Below are 22581 nucleotides of genomic sequence, written 5' to 3'. Positions count from 1 at the left end.
GGTTCAGGCCGGTTACACACCATTCTGTTTTCAATGGTTGTACCAGACTGTCCTTGAGCAGGCCATGCTATTCCCCAAGTGCATGTCTAACGATAGCTAGCCTATGGATAACAATGTTACTTAGTGGTAACACAGCACATTAGAATTCAGGTAGTCTTCACAATACATTGCCTCTCAATTCAGAAGGCTGGAAATATCAAAATATCAAATATCAAAATATCAAATCAGTCTAAAATGACTGATCAAATCAGTTTACAGTTAGATGATTTACAAAAGTAAGGGTATTAAGCAAACACCACAGAGGACTGCAAAACTATATGGAGGATCTCGAAGCATTACACAAAGAGTTCATTTCCTCTTTTCAGTCATGGCAAAAGCATCTTCCAGCTTTTCTTGGAATAAAACAGTTTCTTAGGATGGAGCAGATAAACCTTCTTTTGTACCTTGGTGAAATGTATTCAGAGAGCAGGGGAGTTTGATGGGAAGGAAAAAAATCCACCCAGTATCACCTTTAGCGCATGCAGCAGTCATATAGGTAATCACTGGTCTAATAAAAGAACATGATTATAATGATTCTATAATGTGTCAGCTGTGGCTCAGTGGATAGCACACTCACCGCTTAGTCAGAAGGTTGTGGGTTCAAGTCCCACTCAGGGACTTGAGCACTTAAATCTAGGCTCACACTCAAGTGCAGTGCTGAGGGAGAGCTGCACTGTTGGAGATGCCATCTTTCAGTTGAGATGTCAAACTGAGGCCCTGTCTGCTCTCTCAGGTGGATGTAAAGACCCCATGTCCTTTGTACCCAGTACATGACTGGCAAGTACTATGCCACATGATGCATTTCCTTATTTGCATGGCGTCTTAATATTCCTGCCCACCCACCAAATGCACCACGGATTCGGACAGGCAATGAAAGAGATGGGGACCAGGCCTGGCTGTGTAATGTGTCTATCTGTACCCCACACTCCATGATTGGGGTGTTTTTACACCAATTTGAGTATAGCAATTTGGAGCCCTCCTTTTTAAATTGAAAATAGAAATATATAGACGATGATATATGACCTCACAGGTTGAGGTCAAGCAAACTGATATTGCATGAAAGATGAGGGCAAAATCCATTATCTGGCAGTGCAGCCGCAAATATTTATCGTATTACACCACTGTACCATCATCATCATCAATGGCAGTCCCTCGGAATCGAGGAAGACTTGCTTCCACTCCTGAAGTGAGTTCTTTGGTGGATGAACAGTCCAATACGAGAACCACAGACCCTGTCACAGGTGGGACAGACAGTCGTTGAGGGAAGGGGTGGGTGGGACTGGTTTGCCGCACGCTCCTTTCGCTGCCTGTGCTTGATCTCTGCACGCTCTCGGCGTTGAGACTCGAAGTGCTCAACGCCCTCCCGGATGCACTTCCTCCACTTAGGGCGGTCTTGGGCCAGGGACTCCCAGGTGTCAGTGGTGATGTCGCATTTTATCAGGGAGGCTTTGAGGATGTCCCTTGTAACATTTCCGCTGCCCACCTTTGGCTCATTTGCCATGAAGGACTCCATATAGAGCACTTGCTTTGGGAGTCTCGTGTCTGGCATACGAACTATGTGGCCTGCCCAGCGAAGCTGATCGAGTGTGGTCAGTGCTTCAATGCTGGTGATGTTAGCCTGAATGAGAACATGTTGGTGCGCCTGTCCTCCCAGGGGATTTGCAGGATCTTGCAGAGACATCGTTGGTGATATATCTCCAGTGCCTTGAGGTGTCTTCTGTACATCATCCATGCCTCTGAGCCATCAGAAAGGTGGGTATTACTAGAGCCCTGTAGACCATGAGCTTGGTGGTAGATTTGAGGGCCTGGTCTTCGAACACTCTTTTCCTCAAGTGACCGAAGGCTGTACTGGCGCACTGGAGGCGGTGTTGAATCTCCACATCAATGTCTGCTTTTGTTGACAAGAGGCTCGCAGGGTATGGGAAATGGTCCACGTTGTTGAGGGCCGCGCCGTGGATCTTGATGACTGGGGGACAGTGCTGTGCGGTGAGGACAGGCTGGTGGAGGACCTTTGTCTTACGGATGCTTAGCGTAAGGCCCATGCTTTCATATGCCTGAGTAAATACATCGACTATATCCTAGAGTTCAACCTCAGAATGTGCGCAGATGCAGGCGTTGTCTGCGTACTGTAGTTTAATGACAGAGGTTGGGGTGATATGGACCTGGCCTGGAGGCGGCGTAGGTTAAACAGCTTCCCACTGGTTCCGTAGTTTAGTTCCACTCCAGCGGAGAATTTGTTGGCTGTGAGGTGGAGCATGGCAGCGAGGAAGATTGAGAAGAGGATTGGAGCGATGACACAGCCCTGTTTGACTCCAGTCCGGACATGGATTGGGTCTGGAATGGAACCGCTGGTAAGGATCACAGCCTGCATGTCGTCGTGGAGCAGGCGAAGGATGTTGAGAAACTTTTGGGGGCATCCAAAACGGAGGAGGACGCTCCATGAACCCCTGCGGTTGACAGTGTCAAAGGCCTTTGTAAGGTCAAAGAAGGCCATGTATAAGGGCTGCCGCTGCTCCCTGCATTTGTCCTGCAGCTGTCGCGCTGCAAAGATCATGTCCATTGTGCCCTGTAGGGGATGAAATCCGCACTGTGATTCCGGGAGGAGCTCCTTGGCCACAGGGAGAAGAGGGTTGAGGAGAACTCTAGCGACAACTTTCCCAATGACTGATCGCAGGGAGATTCCTCTGTACTTGCCGCATTCGGACGTTCCCTTTTTTAAAGATGGTCACAATCACTGCATCTCTGAGATATCCCGATATGCTCTTCTCCCTCCAGTTGAGAGAGATGAGGTCATGTATCCGCGCCAACAGCGCCTCTCCGCCTTACATTAGTGCCTCAGCAGGGATTCCATCTGCTCCCATAGCCTTGTTGTTCTTGAGCTGTTTTATGGCTTTTTCTACCTCGTGCAATGTTGGGATTTCACTGAGGTGGTGGCGGGTCGCATGCTGCGGGATCGAGTCAAGAACACTCGAGTCAAGGGCAGAGTCTCAATTGAGATCTTCGAAGTGCTCCTTCCAACGGGCCCTGACAGCCTCGGTGTCCTTAATGAATGTTTCCCCGTTCTTGGCCAGCAGTGAGGTGGGGCCTTGGGAGTTTGGACCGTAGGTGTTCTTGACTGCGATGAAGAATCCTTGCATATCGTGGCTGTCGGCCAGTTGTTGTATCTCCTGTTCTTTCTCCATCCACCACCTGTTCTTTAGGTCCCGGGTTTTTTGTTGGACCTCAACCTTGAGCTGTCTGTAATATTGCTTTGCTTCTCCCGAGTTGAGTTGTTGCTTAAGGCCCAGAAAGCTCTGTGCTTACGATCTATTAGCTCTTGGATCTCCTGATCATTTTCGTCAAATCAGTCCTGGAGTTTTCTGGTTGAGTGACCAAGTGTCTCTTCACAGGCATTGGTTATGGAGGCCTGGAGGGCAGACCAAGTGCTGTGGGCATTCAGCATCAGAGGGTCATCAAGGCACGCCAGGTTAGCTGTGAGGCGCTGGCTGTATAGGGCTCTCTTAGCTGGGTCTTTAAGTGCTCCGGCATTGACTTTTTTGCGGCACTGCTTATGCTGACCCTCCGCTTTGGGGCTATGTTGATGTCGATGATGGATCGGATTAGGCAGTGGTCCGTCCAGCAGTCATCAGCTCCTGTCATGGCGCGGGTGATGCGCACATCCTTGCGATCCCTGGTTCGGATGATGACATAGTTGAGCAGGTGCCAGTGTTTGGAGCGAGGGTGTTGCCACGATGCCTTGTATTTGTCCCTCTGGCGGAACAGGGTGTTGGTGATGAGGAGTTCATGTTCAAGACATTTTGTCAGGAGTAGGGTATCGCTGGAGTTGGCTTTCCCTACCCACTCTCTGCCAATCACACCTCCCCAGAGGTCTGTGTCTTTGTCGACCCTGGTGATGAAGTCACCTAGGAGGATCAATTTGTTGCCCGCGGGGATGCGGGACAGGCATGTTTCGAGGTTGGAATAAAAACCCTCTTTGGTCTCATCTGTTGCATCGAGTGTTGGGGCGTACATACTGATGACTGTGGTGCATTGGTTCTGGGATAGGGTGAGTCGGTGAGTCATGAGGCGTTTGTTAACCCCGCAGGAGGAGTCTTTGAGATGGTCGACCAGCTCATTTTTGATGGCGAAGCCGACTCCGTGAAAGCGGCATTCTTCCTCTGGTTTTCCTTTCCACTGAGTAAAAAGAATGGATTTAAAAAATATGAAATGCAAAATTAAAATGTTTGTCTGATGAGGTACTAAGGATTGAAATTGAGGAATGAAGATGCTGACACAGTTGAAGATCTTTGCCTGAATAAAAGCAAGCATCAGATGTCAATGGTGTTAAACAAAATTGAAAGCTCCTGAGACCCCCCATTGCCATTTTCAGAGAGGCAAGAGTTTTTTATTCATGTTCAGGATGTGGGTGTTGTTATCAAGGCCAGCATTTATTGCCCATTCTTAATTGCCCTTGAGAAGGTGGTGGAGAGCCGCCTTTTAGAATACAACTGAATGGCTTGACAGGCAGTTAAGATTCAACCACATTGCTGTGGGTCTGGAGTCACATATAAGGCAGGATGGAGGCACATATAGGCCAGGTTTAAGAATGACAGATTTCCTTCCCTAAAGGACATTAGTGAACAAGATGGGTTTTTACGACAATCGAGTAGTCATCGTGACTGATAATAGCTTTTTATTCCAGATTTACTTAATTGAATTTAAATTCCCTAGCTGCAGTAGTTGGGATTTGAACTCATGTTTCTGGATCATTAGTTCAGGTTTCTGGAACACTAGTCTAGTAATATAACCACTATGCCCCTAATAATGTTTGTGGACATAATGCAGGCATAAGTAGAGAAATTCCCAAATAGCTCAGAAACACCTCCAGACACACCCCTTGGGTGAGTGAAGACGCATCTGTTCCCACCTCCTCAACTGGAATTTAGGGGGCACTTTGCAAGGGGCAGATATCCAGCCGATCGACGTTCCATCCCAAATTCTGACTCCACTAGTTCTCTGCCCTCCCTCCCTCCACTAACCCACCGCCCACCCCCCCGCCCCCCCGGCCCCGGAACTTAGGCCTATTTTGCTTTTACATTCAAAAAAATGTAATATTCTCGGACAATAAAGGCAACAGATTGACAATCTGCCACACAATGCATATATTGGTAGATATCCTCTGATTTAAAAAAAAATAGAAAACTACACATCATGTAGAAATCTTTATTACTGTTCAAGTTTAAAATAAACAGTGAAATGGAAAACTACATTTTATGAGACAGTATTTGAGACTATAGTACTCTTTGTTAGTGGTTACATTTTCATTACATTCTGTACAAATATAAAGCTCACTATAATTGGCCAGTCCAGGTACTTTTGCTTGTAAATGTATAAAATGTTTCATTGCACTGGGGGCAGTATAGCCGTTTTATTTTAACGACAGCCTTCTATCCAGAGAGAAGCAGTTTTATACTTATTTTCCAATATACGATCTAGAACTAGGGTTAGTCCCGGAAATATTTCCCAAGTTCACAGTAAAGCTGCCAGGCAGAGCAGAGTTTTTAAAGAATATGACAGGTGCAAATACAAACAACATTGCAGGTGGCGGTTTCATTGTTGTAATTTGTCTTGATCATGATGCATATTCATCAAAACCTGACAGCACATCATCAGAGAGCTTGCTGTTTTTCCATTCAATTTCCTTGGTGCCCAAAAGCTCAAAATGTAATGACACACATTACTCAAAAAAACGAGCAAATGGAGCAGTCACTAAAATCCATTTATATGGGGAATAGAAATCAATTCATTGAACGGGATCTAAATTGCCTTGATCCAACGCCACAGATCTCATCTGCACATGATGATTTGCAATAGGCTAGCATAGAAACTCATAGGTTTTGATTTAGATTAACTACTAACTCTTGCCACTCAATGTAGTTTTATAATATTCAAGACTGCGGATCAAAGGCTCAGCAACGTCACTGGATGATAGTGAATGAGCAACAATCTGATGCACTGACTGGTCTTGTCTGTTCATATGGCTGTGTGACTGATTGCAAACCAACGTGCAATCAGCATTGACTTGAAAAGCTGTGTTTATTGCAAATTAATGTGATGCTGCACATCACGCGTACATTTCAAGCCATTTGTCATCTGTTACAGCTCGGGTTAAATCCAAGCATCTGCAAGTGAAAGGGAAATAAAGCCGGGAATTGCAATTGTGGATCCATGGACACACCTATTAAGGTGCAAGGAGTACAGATGATACTCAATGCACAATTCACGTTTTTTAGATATTTCAATGGCCGGGAATTTCCTGGATCGTACTTACACAGAAATTTATGCCGGTTTCTACGTCAAACTTGCCAACGGGAACTAACATTTACCGACAACCGAACATCAAAACCATGGTAAAACCAGCAGAAATGAAACCTCGACACTAAAGGGTACTTTTTTTTTTATTCGCTCATGGGATGTGGCCGTCACTGGCAAAGCCAGCATTTATTGCCCATCCCTAATTGCCCTTGAGAAAATGATGGTGAGCCGCCGCCTTAAACCACTGCAGTTTTTGTGGTGAAGGTACTCCCACAGTGCTGTTAGGGAGAGAGTTCCAGGATTTTGACCCTGTGACAATGAAGGAACGACAATAAAGTTCCAAGTCAGGATGGTGTGTGACTTGGAGGGGAACCTGGAGGTGATGGTGTTCCCAAGCACCATTCCCAATAGAGACTGGGCTGCTGCCATCTCCCATAATGTCTCACTCGTAGGACCCCTTGCCTTTACTGCTCCTTTTTCTCTTCCACTTTTATGTCGAGCAGGGCTATCCCCAGTGGGAAGACCATCCAGCTGCTTCGACCTTCTGAACACGTGGGGGCGAGGGATCTGAAAACTTTCAGGTGCACTGAGACTAAATGCACTTTTGTTTTGAATTTCTCTGACTGGCACCAGTAAGAGAATTTCAAAACAAAAATCATGAAGGAGATCATTATCAACCTCCATTGCTCTTAGTTACGCTGATATCAGGTGACCTCTGATTGTGCTACACCTAAATTATTGGGCATCAACGCAAGAACCTCGCATGAGCTGGTCTTTTGCATGAGGAGAAGCTATGCAAATGAGAGGGTTTCAGCAAACATATCTCAGAAACACCGGCACGGACACGATAGGCCGAATGGCCTCCTTCCGCGTCGTAACTTTTCTATGATTCTAAGCGGAGCAAACGCTCGAAGAAATTTGCATGTGCCAATGTTTCAGCGTAAAACCGACATTAATTAGTTACCCATGAACGTCCTCAGAAAAAACATCTGCACTGCCACTCTTATGCCAAAGGTACGACAAAAAGTTCCAGGAAATTCTGCGCCAATGACCTCTGTAAAGCGCCTGCCTCTACCCCAACCTTGGACCCACTATCCATGCTTTAGTCACCTCCAGAACTGATTTCTCAAAAACCCTCCACATCAACATGCCAAGATCCAAGTGACATGAATTCAAAATTCTGTCATTTGCATCCTGTACCACACTAAGTGCCACTTGCCCATTACTGCCAGTAACTACTAGTCTATACAAGACCCCTGTCTTCAATGCAGCAATTTCAACGCCCTCGTTTGCTATCTACAAATTCATCCTTCCCTAGTTCCGTGACCGTTTCCATGGTGCAACATCCCAAGCCCTGTGAGCCTCCAATCTGGCTTCCTGCACATTACCTTCTCCCACCACCCTGCCACCAGTGGCAGAGCTTGCAACTGTCGAGGAGAGCTTTTCTGGAACTCCCTAAAGCCCACCACCTCAATTCCTCTCTCCCCTCCTTTAAATGCCTTTTCAAAACCTATCTATTTGACAATGCTTTTGGTCAGCTCTCTTAACTCTTGCTTAAGGACAGCTTGTTTTCTGTAAAGGGCCTTGGTATATTTTTCTGTGTTATCTGCACAATATAAATATAGGTTGTTGTTGCTGTTGCCAGTTACCTAAGGGCTAAAGGGAATTCTGTACCGTAAGTTAAAATGAAAGACACTTTTTGTAAGTCAAAGGAAAAAGGCTTTCAACATCTGACCAGGTTCTAATGTTATTTAAGTACTCTTTACTACAAGTTACCAATAAATGTTGTGAATAACTTTAGCGTTTTTGCACACTGATCTGTGCAATTCATAGAACATCCTTTCCTCTGCATACTGTTGGTTATCTCTCTCTTTCCCTCTTTGTGGGCAAAATATTTAACCATTTGTGCAAATGTACGAGGAGCTGTACGATTACATAAAATCTCTAATTTTGAAGAAATTCCTTTCTTAGGTTCCAATGTTCGCATTGAACAACAAGGGGTACTTCTCAGTCGTTGATTAGTTATGCTGGTATTTTGAGTTGGTTCAGTTCAGCAACACCAAAAGTGATGCGGTAATAACTCGCATTAAGTCAATGGTTGCCTGACATGGAATTTCTGAGATTGACACGCCAGCATGGCTCCCAAACCAAGGCAGCAAGTTTGGTAGCAAACAGGGTTCACATACATAAAGCCAGTTCAGAACTCGACCTTCAATCTTAATGGGCTGGCTGAATAGACAGTGAAAAGTTCCAAAAGTCTTTTTCAGAAAACCAAAGTCAATACCAAGTCACGTATCTTAGTTTACTGAACTACAAAAACAAGACTATCAGTGGAACAGGATCTACAGAGTAATCGTTGCTGGACCAAAGATTGAATTCCAACCTGCCTGCCACTGATACGTGACTTAATCACCTACCAATACAATCAATATAATCTGAGACAGCACGATGTGATCTTTATTATCTAAGGAGTGCCAGTTAATTAAATCGGCTGTTTGCTGAGTAGCGGCTGGATGTGTTGTGCTAAGGTTTAGAATTTAGTTCTACTCGACAGTTCCGAGTGTAACTAGAGGGATGGCAGGACAGCTCAGTCCCGTGGATTGCACATCCTGTGGCATGTGGGAAGTCCCTGGTGCTTCGCGCAGTCAGGGCGACCACGTGTGCGGGAGATGTCTTCAGCTGCACCAACTCGAGTTCCGTGTTTCGGAGCTTGAGCAGCAGCTGGGGTCACTGCGGTGCATCCGCGAGACTGAGAGAAACGTGGATAACACGTTTCTAGAGGCGGTCCCCCCACAGCTTAAGAGTGTGCAGGCAGAGAGGGAGTGGGTGACCGTCAGACAGAAGAGGAGGACAATGCAGGTAGTGCAGGAGTCCACTGAGTCCATCGTGCTTTCCAACCAGTACTCTGTTCTGAGTACCGTTGGGGGCGATGGTGGCTCTGGGGAGTGCAGCCAGAGCCAAGTCCACGGCACCACGGGTGGCTCAGCTGCACGGGGGGCGGGGGAGGAAGAAGAATGGAAGAGCTACAGTGGTAGGGGATTCAATAGTCAGGGGAGTAGATAGGCGTTTCTGCGGCCGCAGACGTGACTCCAGGATGGTTTGTTGCATCCCTGGTGCCGGGGTCAAGGATGTCACTGAGCGGCTACAGGACATTCTGGGAGGGAGAGGGAGAACAGCCAGAGGTCGTGGTCCACATCAGTACAAATGACATAGGTAGGAAGAGGGATGAGGTCCTGCAGGCAGAGTTTGGGGAGCTAGGAGAGAGGTTAATAAGCAGGACCTCAAAGGTAGTAATCTCCAGATTACTCCCAGTGCCACGAGCTAGTGAGTACAGAAATAGGAGGATAGAGCAGATGAATACATGGCTGGAGAGATGGTGCAGGTGGGAGGGCTTTAGTTTCCTGAGGCATTGGGACTGCTTCTGTGGGAGGTAGGACCTGTACAAGCCAGACAGGTTGCACCTCAACAGAGCTGGGATTAATATCCTCGCGGAGGGGGTGGGGGGGGTTGCTGTTGGGGAGGGTTTAAACTAGCTTGGCAGGGGGATGGGAACCTGAAACTAGATTCAGTAGGGAGGGGAGAAAAGCTGGAATTAGAAAGCAAAAATAAAGAAAGTGAGTTTGAAAGAGAGAGGAAACAAGCAGGAAAAAAGGGTAAAAAAACAAACTTGAAGGCACTTTGTCTAAATGCACGTAGCATTTGTAACAAGATAGATGAGTTGACGGCACAAATTGAGACAAATGGGTATGATCTGATAGCCATTACAGAGACGTGGTTGCAAGGTGACCAGGACTGGGAATTAAATATTCTGGGGTACTTGATAATCCGGAAGGATAGACAGAAAGGAAAAGGAGGTGGGGTAGCTCTATTGATAAAGGATGGAATCACTGCAATAGTAAGAAACGATATTGGCTCAAATGATAAGGGTGTTGAACCAGTTTGGGTGGAGATAAGGAACAATAAGGGGAAAAAGTCACGTGGGCATAGTTTATAGGCCCCCTAACAGTAGCAAATCTGTTGGTCGCAGCATAAACCAGGAAATAGTGGGGGCTTGTAAAAAGGGAACAGCAATAATCATGGGTGATTTTAACTCCATATTGATTGGACAAATCAAATTGATCAGGGTAGTCTTGAGGAAGAGTTCATAGCGTACATAAGGGACGGGTTCCTTGAGCAGTACGTAACGGAACCAACCAGGGGGCAGGCTCTCTTAGATCTGGTCCTGCGTAATGAGACAGGATTAACAAACAATCTCTTAGTAAAGGATCCCCTCAGAATGAGTGATCATAGCATGATTGAATTTCAAATTCAGATGGAGGGTGAGAAAGTTGGATCTCAAACCAGCGTACTAAGCTTAAATAAAGGAGACTATGACGGTATGAGGGCAGAGTTGGCAAAATAGACTGGGAAAATAGATTAAAGTGTAGGACAGTTGATGAACAGTGGTGTACATTTAAGGAGATATTTCACAACTCTCAAGAAAAATATATTCCAGTGCGAAGGAAAGGGTGTAAGAGAAAAGATAGCCATCCGTGGCTAACTTAAGAAATAAAGGATGGTATCCAATTAAAAACAAGGGCACACAAAGTGACCAAAACTAATGGGAGGACAGAAGATTGGGAAGCTTTTAAAAGCCAGCAAAGAACGACTAAAAAAATGATTAGGAAAGGGAAGATAGACTATGAAAGTAAACTAGCACAAAGTATAAAAACAGATAGCAAGAGTTTCTATAGGTATATAAAAAGGAAAAGGGTGGCTAAAGTAAATGTTGGTTCCTTAGAAGACGAGACCGGGGAATTAGTAATGGGGAACATGGAGATGGCAGAAACTCTGAACAAATATTTTGTATCAGTCTTTACAGTAGAGGACACTAACAATATTCCGACAGTGTATAGTCTAGGGGCTATAGGGGGAAAGGAACTTAACACAATCACAATCACTAAGGAGGTGGTACTTAGTAAGATAATGGGACTGAAGGCAGATAAATTCCCTGGACATGATGGCTTGAATCCTAGGGTCTAAAGAGAAGTAGCGGCAGGGATTGTGGATGCATTGGTTGTAATTTATCAAAATTCCCTGGATTCTGGGGAGGTCCCTGCAGATTGGAAAACTGCAAATTTAACGCCGCTATTTAAAAAAAGAGGCAGACAATAAGCAGGAAAACTATAGACCAGTTAGCCTAACATCTGTGGTTGGGAAAATGTTGGAGTCCATTATTAAAGAAGCAGTAGCAGGACATTTGGAAAAGCAGAATTCGGTCAGGCAGAGTCAGCGTGGATTTATTAATGGGAAGTCATGTTTGACAAATTTGCTGGAGTTCTTTGAGGATGTAATGAACAGAGTGGATAAAGGGGAACCAGTGGATGTGGTGCATTTGGACTTCCAGAAGACATTTGACAAGGTGCCACATAAAAGATTACTGCACAAAATAAAAGTTCACGGGGTTGGGAGTAATATATTAGCATGGATAGAGGATTGGCTAACTAACAGAGAACTTAGAGTTGGGATAAATGGTTCATTCTCTGGTTGGAAACCAGTAACTAGTGGGGTGCCGCATGGATCAGTGCTGGGACCCCAACTATTTACAATCAATATTAACGACTTGGAAGAAAGGACTGAGTTTAACATAGCCAAGTTTGCTGATGATACAAAGATGATAGGTAAAGCAATGTGTGAGGAGGACACAAAACATCTGCAAAAGGACATAGACAGGCTAAGTGAGTGGGCAAAAATTTGGCAGATGGAGTATAATGTTGGAAAGTGTGAGGTCATGCACTTTGGCAGAAAATAATCAAAGAGCAAGTTATTATTTAAATGGAGAAAGATTGCAAAGTGCTGCAGTACAGTGGGACCTGGGGATACTTGTGCATGAAACATAAAAGGATAGTATGCATGTACAGCAAGTGATCAGGAAGGCCAATGGTATCTTGGCCTTTATTGCAAAGGGCATGGAGTATAAAAGCAGGGAAGTCTTACTACAGCTATATAAGGTATTGGTGAGGCAACACCTGGAATACTGCATGCAGTTTTGGTTTCCATATTTACAAAAGGAAATACTTGCTTTGGAGGAAGTTCAGAGAAGGTTCACTAGTTTGATTCCCGGGATGAGGGGGTTAACTTATGAGGAAAGGTTGAGTAGTTTGGGCCTCTACTCATTGGAGTTCAGGAAAATGAGAGGTGATCTTATCGAAACGTATAAGATTGTGAGGGGGCTTGACAAGGTGGATGCAGAGAGGATGTTTCCCGATACAGAGAGGATGTTTCCACTGATGGGGGAGACTAGAACTAGAAAGCAGGATCTTAGAGTAAGGGGCCGCCCATTTAAAACAGAGATGAGGAGAAATTTCTTCTCTCAGAAGGTTGTAAATCTGTTGAATTCACTGCCTCAGAGAGCTGTGGAAGCTGGGACATTAAATAAATTTAAGACAGAAATAGACAGTTTCTTAAACAATAACGGGATAAGGGGTTATGGGGAGCGGGCGGGAAAGTGGAGCTGAGTCCATGATCAGATCAGCCATGATCTTATTGAATGGCGGAGCAGGCTCGAGGCGCTGTATGGCCTACTCCTGTTCCTATTTCTTATGTTCTTATGTTCTTATGATGCACAGAACTCTGATGCGCCATGTGATTAACACTGCTTTCAAAGTTCCAAAGCTAAGGTGGAAAAGTGCTGAAGCCACAGATATTTAGGGGGAGATTTCCTCTGCTGGCTACTTGTAACAAAATTGTAAAAATGTTTATAAAGATCTAATTTTTGTCTTTGCTGTCAATAGCAAACAAACAAAATCCTCCCTATGAAAGTGTCATATCGCAATAAACAATAGCATTTATTGAAGTATTGTATCTTTACTTTAAAAGAAAAGAGATTTAATTAAACACAGAAAGGGCAATTTTAACCCTACTCACCCGGCGGAAGCTGGGCGGGTGGCCAATTAAAAATGGTCAGGTGACTTACGCGTGACGTGAATTGTACATATTAATGTACTGCCCATTAACGTGAGGAATCATGTTAGTAGGTAGGTACAAATGGCTATTTTCATGCAAATCACCAGGTCATGACAGGTGTGGAATTATGGGATGGTGTGTTACACTGAAAACTAGACCACTACGTTTGTCCGGAATCTTCCCAGCCCTGCGATTATGGGTTTGGAGGCGGGCCTGCTATCAAAATGGCCCTGATTGAAAGCGGGGCGGTAGTGTGTTCTGAACCCGCCTCCGTGTCAGTTTCTCAACTGTCAGGTCTGGGTGCGGATCGCAGACCCGACACCAAGCAGCGGGCCAGTCAATTAAGATGCTTAAGAGGTAATAGATAAAGCTATTTAAAAGGATTTAACCTCTCCACTTACCGTTTTCCAAAAATGCTGTAGAACACTGACAGAACAACTGTCAAAAAAAAGCTGACCATGATCTCTTTAGGGAAACTGACTGATGACGCGTCATTAAATTGACGTCATCAGACCCAGTTCCTGTTAATTGTCCGGGACCCTCGCAGGGCGGGCTTAACAAGCCCCATCAACCGAAGATCATGTTGCGAGGGCGGAAAGGAGCCAGTGGTGCGTTCCCCACACGCCACACCAGTCTCACCACTGTTGGCCAAATCGCGGCCATCACAGAAGACAACACAGATGAGGTTGTTTCAGATTCTACAGTTCTCGATTCAGAATTTCACGCTGACTTTATGCTGCTGTGATTGTGAAAATGGTGCGAAGGTCCTCGTATAGTAAGATCATTTATATACCAGTGCAGATATATAATATTTTAGACTTCATTGTAATTAGGTTTGTTATTTGTTTATTCCTAAACATTTTTGGTGTGCGCGATCGTCAAGTATCCCCGGACCAAAAAGTATACCAAAAAATATGTTTGTTTTTCCTGCTGATCAAAAAGCCTTTTAAATGTTCCTCTCAGTGCTGAACCACAGTTATTAGCTATAATTCCAAGAAATTTGAGTGTAAGCTATGTAATGGTTCTGAAATGGTGGAAACAACTTGTATGAAGTTGGTGTTGGAGAACTTCTCCTTCGTATGTGCTGACTATTATTATGAGATGGTTATTGATGCAATCATGTTACTGTCATTAAAGTTGCAAGTCTAAAAGGTCACAAAGACCTAAAGAACTGTACAGATACTTAGAATTCCTCAAAATAAGGAGCCACACACAACCACAACGTGCGTGGATTTTGTATTGTTCCAAAGAGAGAGTTACAAAAACTGATTAGCCTTGCACAGGACCCCAAGGTAGGGCCATCCTGCAGTTTATCATTTGTCTTATAATGGAGCTACTCCATTATTTATACAGCAAGAATACTTATATCATATTATCATGGCCTATCAATACCTTCTAATTCATCGAATCTAGGACAATTGCATTGTCTAGTTTTCCCTCATTTGATAATTATATATCATGAAAACTATTAGATCTGCAGAAAGTGATATGATGAATGTGAAACCTACCTGAAAGATGGTTGCATTGTATTGTATATTAGCATAATTATTAATTACTTTGTGACAGTTACACTAAACAAGCACGATGGCACTTCTTATCTGCTATAATGACTGGAATTGAAACCTATTAGTTTTGAAGGTTGCCATTACAATGCTTAGGGATAGTAGAAATGAAATCACTAAAATGATTTAATTAAAATCCTTGTAATAGTTGTCCTTTTAAAATTACTAATTATATGTTTCTTTGGCCTTATCATTTAGGCTGAATTGTTCACTGCCTATCAAATCTTTCTAAGTATATAAATGGTCATTGGTGTGGAAACAAATTTAGGGAAGGTGAGGCCTAATTATCATTGTTCAACCGATGAAGGCAGTTCATTTCTTTCTATAATAAGATGGATAATACATCAGTTCATATTCTCTTGCTGTGCAGATATAAAATGACTTTTTTTGCATTATTAAATCTCTGCTATCAAAGTTCACATAATGGTATCTGTTTATTGTACCAAAAAGGCAAAATCCTCAAGGCAGTTGCTTCAAACTGGTATATTTACTGTACTGTATAAACTCATAAACCTCTCGATTTTTTGCTTACTCATCATCATCATCATCATCATCATCATAGGCAGTCCCTCGGAATCGAGGAAGACTTGCTTCCACTCCTGAAGTGAGTTCTTTGGTGGCTGAACAGTCCAATACGAGAGCCACAGACTCTGTCACAGGTGGAACAGATAGTCATTGAGGGAAGAGGTGGGTGGGACTGGTTTGCTGCTGTCTGCGCTTGATTTCTGCATGCTCTCGGCGTTGATACTCGAGGTGCTCAGCGCCCTCTCGGATGCACTTCCTCCACTTAAGACGGTCTTGGGCCAGGGACTCCCAGGCGTCAGTGGGGATGTCGCACTTTATCAGAGAGGCTTTGAGGGTGTCCTTGTAGCGTTTCCGCTGCCCACCTTTGGCTCATTTGCCGTGAAGGAGCTCCGAGTAGAGCACTTGCTTTGGGAGTCTCGTGTCTGGCATGCGAACTATGTGGCCTGCCCAGCAGAGCTGATCAAGTGTGATCAGTGCTTCAATGCTGAGGATGTTAGCCTGAATTAGGATGCTGATGTTGGTGCGCCTGTCCTCCCAGGAGATTTGTAGGATCTTGCGGAGACATCGTTGGTGATATTTCTCCAGCAACTTGAGGTGTCTGCTGTACATGGTCCATGTCTCTGAGCAAACAGGAGGGCAGGTATTACTACAGCCCTATATACCATGAGCTTGGTGGTAGTCTTGAGGGCCTGGTCTTCAAACACTCTTTTCCTCAGGCGACCGAAGGCTGCACTGGCGCACTGGAGGCGGTGTTGGATCTCGTCGTCGATGCCTGCTCTTACTGATAGGAAGCTCCCGAGATATGGGAAGTGGTCCACGGTGTCCAGGGCCGCGCCATGGATCTTGATGACTAGGGGGCAGTGCTGTGAGGACAGGCTGGTGGAGGACCTTTGTCTTACGGATGTTTAGCGTAAGGTCCATGCTTTCGTACGCCTCAGTAAATACGTTGATTATGTCCTGGAGTTCAGCCTCTGTACGTTTAGTTCCACTCCAGCGGGGAGGTTGTTGACTGTGAGGTGGAGTATGGCGGCGATAAAGATTGAGAAGAGGGTTGGGACGATGACGCAGCCCTGTTTGACCCCAGTCCGGACATGGATTGGTTCTGTGATGGATCTGTTGGTAAGGATCACGGCCTGCATGTCATCGTAGAGCAGGCGGAGGATAGTACCGAACTTTTGGGGGCATCCAAAACGGAGGAGGACGCTCCCTAGACCCTCGCCCTGTGCTTGCGATCTATTAGCTCTTGGATCTCCTGATCATTCTCATCAAACCAGTCCTGGTGTTTCCTGGTTGAGTAACCGAGTGTCTCTTTTCAGGCACTGGTTATGGAAGCCTCGAGGGCAGATCAAGCGCTGTGGGCATTCTGCGTCTCGGGGTTGTCAAGGCACGCCAGGTTAGTTGTGAGGCGCTGGCTGTATAGGGCTCTCTTAGCTGGATGCTTAAGTGCTCCAGCATTGACTTTTTTGCGGCAATGCTTCTGCTGCCCTCTATGCTTTGGGGCTATGTTGATGTCGATGATGGATAGAATTAGGCGGTGGTCTGTCCAGCAGTCATTGGCTCCTGTCATGGCGCGGGATGATGTGCACATCCTTGGGATCCCTGGCTCAGGTGATGACATAGTCGAGCAGGTGCCAGTGCTTGGACCGAGGGTGTTGCCACGATGCCTTGTATTTGTCCCTCTGGCGGAACAAGGTGTTGGTGATGATAAGTTCGTGCTCGAGACATTTTGTCAGGAGTAGGGTACCACTGGAGTTGGCTTTCCCTACCCCCTCTCTGCCAATCACGCCCCCCCAGAGGTCTGTATCCTTGCCAACCCTGGCATTGAACTGGACTCAACAACCTTCTGTGGTAGAGAATTCCACAGGTTCACCACTCTCTGGGTGAAAAAGTTTCTCCTCATCTCAGTCCTAAATGGCTTACCCCTTATCCTTAGACTGTGACCCCTGGTTCTGGACTTCCCCAACATCGGGAACATTATTCCTGCATCTAACCAGTCCAGTCCAGTCATAATTTTATATGCTTCTATGAGATCCCCTCTCATTCTTTTAAATTCCAGTTAGTATAAGCGTAACTGATCCAATCTTTCTTCATATGTCAGTCCTGCCATCCCAGGAATCAGTCTGGTGAACCTTCGCTGTACTCCCTCAATAGCAAACACGTCCTTCCTCAGATTAGACCAAAACTGCACAAAACTGAAAGGTAGAAGTGAGCCCCACCAGTGGGTCCAGAAAATTATTTTAGATTATTATTAGATTACTCTCTGGGGTGGGAAGGAACATACTGCAACCCCTCCCAGGCTAGTTAGCTTTGGCTTGTGCTTATGAGGTCTCCATCAGAGAAGCACTGTAGGTGTTCGTCACACCATCAAAGGCCCGGTGCTGGAGGTCCTTCCCCTGCCTCTCCCAACTTTAATGAGGTCAGTGATGCAATTCCACGATGGGCATGAGCTGAACATAACTGCCAGGTTTGTACCTACAGAAAAGCTGGTGGTGGCTCTTGCACCAGGATCATCCTCTGATCGGAGGTTCTGAGCAGCACAAGGACAGAAGCAGCAAGTAAGTTACTTATCTTATTTTCCCAACAGGATCTTCAGGCCACAGGGCCTTCTGGCTGCTGTTCTCCGGTTCTCAGGACCAGGACCAACCAGGGACAAAACTGTGTTAATTAAGGCCATGCTAAAGCACACTGACTGAGACCATCACAGGCGCAGTGCACTTTGGGCATACTGCACCTGTCTAACACCCAGCACGGGGCTGGGGGAGAAGAAAGTCATCTTTATAATTCTTGTCAATGGAGACTAAACAAATAATTACTTCATTTCATCAGTGTTTATTCCCCACATCAATGAAATTAAATAACTCACAAAATATTGTGGATTCCTGAACATTATTTCAATATCGTTATGGAGAGAGGCAGGTCATGCATTATCTGTTGGACCTGCATGAGCTTCTCATAGTAAAATTAAATTATTTAGAAAGTACCAGTAAGAGAATTATCTCTAAATCCCTCAGAGAATACATGCATTGTTACATTCTCATTAAGGGGATAATTGCTCAGTCCAGTAAGTGTGCTCTGGAGCATTAGTGATTAATAATTTCCTTGCTTATGCAGATTGCAGGTTTCACTCTAGACATTATCACAACAGAACACACTACCTATAGTAATTTGACATTCACACTCGAATAGGGAATTCAGGATAAACTTCTTTACCCAGAGGGATGTTAAAATGTGGAACTTGCGACCGCATTTGCCGCCATTGAGGCAAATAGCCTAGATGCATTTAAGGAGAAGCTGGCTAAATACATGAGGGAGAATGGAATAGAAGGGTATGCTGATGGGATGAGGTGAAGTCGGGTGGGAGGAGTCTCACGTGAAGCATAGACACCGGCATTGTGGGCACAGGCATGATGGGCCAAATGGCTTCCTTCTGTGCTGTATCATTCTATGATTCTGTATCATTCTATTGTCAATCTTGGCAGCCAGATTTGGTATACTGGTAGCAAGCCTGTGATGACATATCGGCCATTTATTGAGTCAACATGGAAAAAATATATTCTTCAACTATCTGACAACTTTAGCATTGAAACTTGCAGCTGAATCTGAACTCATCCACTTTGGGAATTAAACTGACCTTTATAACACAAAGTTAATTTAATGCTAATGATAGCCTTGTGCTGTCTTCAAGGATTGATGCTTGATTCCTGTCTTTGTTAACTGAAATAGATTTCCTTTTCTGTTGCTGAAACAGTTGTATGACCCATATTCTGAAGTGAAACAATAAGGATTACTTTTGAACCAAAAAAAAGAAAGCCTTGCATTTATATAGCGCCTGTCACAACCACCAGATGTTTCCAAAGCGCTTTGCAGCCAATGAAGTACTTTTGGAGTGTAGTCACTGTTGTAATGTGGGAAACGTGGCAGCCAATTGCGCACAGCAAGCTCCCACACACAGCAATGTGATAAAAAGAAAAATACTGTGTGTGGATGGTGGAAATCTGAAATAAAAACAGAAAATGCTGGAAACACTCAGTAGGTCAGGCAGCATCTGTGGAGAGAGAAACAGAATTTAAAGTTTCAGGGTGATGACTTTACATCAGAATTGGATGCTGTTAGAGAGGAACAGAGCCAAGGAAGAGTGGGCAGGCAAAGAACCAACAGGAGAGGTCTGCGATGGCCATGGAGGGATTCAATGACAAAGGTGATGATGGTGCAGGCCAAAAGGAGGTGATAATGAAACGAAAGATGGGATCCTTCTAACTCGTGCATAATGAGTGGTACGTGGTGTGAAGACGATAGTACAGCAGCAAGATGTTTGAATAGATAAAGGGAATGGCTAATATTAGAATATAATAGTTATGGTGATCTCCTGTCGTGGTGCTCACAGTTAGTTGGAGGATATGTTGGTCTGTAAATTGCGGCTTCTCCGGGTGGGCACGCGCCCGAAGAGGCCCACAAGTGCCAGTTTTCAGCCCGCAATGTGCACGCACCGAGGACCGGCATTTGCGATCTGTCAAATTGTCTTTTGACAGATCGCACAAATCCCCGGGAGAAGGACATCCGCACGCAGATATTTGGGCTATTTGCCCAACTCATGCCCAGCAAATGTCCTTCAAACTCTTACGCCTGGTAAAAACAGGTACATAGCCTGCTTTTACCAGCCTAAGAGTTTTAAAACTCAGAAAAATTAAATTGTATCACACATTTTTATATTAAAAACCCTGTCCATTAAGGTAAATTTATTTTTAACTCTATTAAAACATATTAAAAAACATTTTAAGATTTTTTTTTCTAAAACATTTAATTAAATTCAATTTCAATTAATTTTAAATATGTGAGGGTTTTTTTTTATTTATTGTGTTGTGTTTCTGTGTTTTGGCCGATATTCTCATTGATAGTAATGGGAGCTTATACAAACCGAGCTCCTATTACTATCAATGAAAATACTCCATGTTCATTTGTGGTCCAGGTCCACATGATCCCAGGTTGCGTTTACCTTCCTGGGATGCGAGGGCCTCTGCGCTAGGCTGTGCATCTAGGCTTCGTACCGGGAGTATACGTTCCTCCAAGACCACTTTTGGGAAAAAAAGTTTGCTCGGAGGCACTCGCCTGCCGAAAACCTTTGACCGCAATTTTCAGGCCAAGTTATGAGTGTTTTTTTTGGACAGGTTGAAAGAGTTTACAATATCACTTCTAGAGCAATCAAGAATAGCAGGAATGTGGAGGAATTAAAAATAGCAGATGTTATAGTTATTGTTACAGCATTATCTATTGATTTCAATGAACTGGCGGCATCACTATCGCAAAGATTTTAGATGTATACTGGTAAATTCGTGTGGCATTGCTCACAGTGAGTCCTGTGTATGCACAATTTGTGGGCCTGTTTTAATCTGTACATGTCAGCTCCCTTTTGTGTCCTCCATATAAATATCCTTGTGTCTTGTGCGACATGTGTGCTGCAGACCCACGTTTATGTGTGTTGATGTGTGTAAGTGCTGTTTTCTTAGCTCCAGTATCAGTGCTTCTCTTATCTCTGTTGAAGTCAAAGGAAATGAAAATCAGGCAAGGTGTATAACGGGCGGCTGATCCGATTCCGCCCGTTTTACGCCCCTACCGACGTTGAAAGTTGCGTCTGACATTTCTTGGAAATTCCAAACTGACTTTCTCAGATTTAAACTGCTGCAGACCTTAAAATATCCCAGAAAGCAGTTACCAATCACTGTCAACCACATTCAAAAAAACTGGCTGTCACACACATAACGGAAGAAAGCAGGTTGGGTGCTCGCTCTCACCAACAAAACTTGCAACATTTGTTTTGAGTTAAGCTTGAGATAAGATTCTGGCTGTAGCAGGTTTTTAAACTTCTTTGACTAGCGATTGAATCAAAGGAACTTTGACAAAGCTAAACAAAAAGCTTCATTTTTTGCCACAATTTTTGCCCGGATTTTGGGTGGGCAATGACGGGGAATTGTCGGCGCTCGTTGTCATTACTCCTCTGAAACTGACGCAACTTCAGGATATAGCACACGCGCATCTAAACGTGGAATCCTGAAGTCGCAGTCAGTCATACATTGCCCTGACACTGGCTTCCTTGTAGACCCCCTGTCCTCCAACCAAAACCCGGCAAGCAGTGAAATCAGTGGAACTGACAAAATATTGAGCTTTTCCGCCTAATTATCGCTGTTAAATACCCCATTAAATGTCAGCCTTGTTGAAATAGGTGTCACTAGGGATTTAACAGCATATTGACTGCTAAACAACTGGTCTGACCCTGAAAAATTAATTTTTATATTTGTGGAATGCCAAATTTCTTCATTATGATAAAATCACATTTTTTTAAATCTTTTTTTTAAAAGTTTGTTCATGATAGTTCAGCTTCTACCTTATCCCCATTGTAAGGGGTGGTCTCTATGAGGGGGTCAGGTTCCCTTCTGACCAACTTGAGCAGTTCGAATCGCTCCCACTCCCTTGGGTTCTAGACTCTGGATTTATTTGGGGGATATGACAAAGTGCAAAGGACACTGGTTTGATGCAAAAGAACTTTGATTTTATTACAGTCAAGAAATTACAAACTTAGAATTATTCTAATAAGAAAGTACAATATCAAAACTTATTCAAACTTATTAAAGAACAATACCTTACACACTCAGAGGGGGTTACAATAGCTTATAATGACTCTAATAGAGAATAACATATTTCATTCAAAGGTGGTTACAGTAGAATTACACCTCCCACCTCCCAATACTTAATTCTAGCTAGGTTGGACTCCAGGGCAGGCAGGGACTCTGCTACCAATCCTTTTGACAGTTAGCAGTAGATCGCGGTTTCGGGGTTCACTGGATGTGGTAGGGTCTGCTTGCCGTAACCCGAGTGTTGGAGAAGATTTCTTGCTGCGCAATCTTCAGTTGGGTTGAGTCCGCTGATGCGGTAAGGCGCTTTTTGGATCTATGGGGTAAGTACCCGGTTTTCTTCGTTAGAAATAAGATTCTACAGTCTTTTAGGTAATGTTTTACCCATTAGTAGGTCAGGATTAGATTGTAGAGTGGAAACTTTTCGATTCTTCGTTTTTCCCCATTGGAGTTTTGTTTCGAGTTTGGTCGATCGCGGTGGTTTTCGTTGATACCACGTTGGTTGTGGTCGATTGCTGCTGCGGTGGTGATGTTCTTCCTTCCTTCAGGACTTAAGGACTTCGAGGCTGGAGAAGTTAGTTTACAACTGT

The 22581-nt window shown here is 44.4% G+C and overlaps 1 protein-coding gene across 2 annotated transcripts in view; it reads left to right on the top strand.

Moving 5' to 3' along the window:
• Nucleotides 1-22581, top strand: part of LOC139229176 (leucine-rich repeat and immunoglobulin-like domain-containing nogo receptor-interacting protein 3) — a 215367-nt gene that overhangs the window by 158191 nt on the left and 34595 nt on the right. The window contains exon 2 of one of the 2 annotated variants that reach the window (XR_011587675.1): nucleotides 17844-17921. The exons of the other annotated variant lie outside the window; for it this stretch is intronic. The gene's annotated coding sequence lies outside the window, so the exon portion shown is untranslated. Of the gene's footprint in view, nucleotides 1-17843; nucleotides 17922-22581 lie in introns of those variants that run through there. 2 annotated transcript variants of the gene reach the window in all.

This window comes from Pristiophorus japonicus, chromosome 18 (assembly GCF_044704955.1).
Source record: "Pristiophorus japonicus isolate sPriJap1 chromosome 18, sPriJap1.hap1, whole genome shotgun sequence".
NCBI classification, from domain to species: domain Eukaryota; kingdom Metazoa; phylum Chordata; class Chondrichthyes; family Pristiophoridae; genus Pristiophorus; species Pristiophorus japonicus.
The sequence above is the reverse complement of the archived record's forward strand: the minus strand, read 5'-3'. Positions and strand labels throughout refer to the sequence as shown.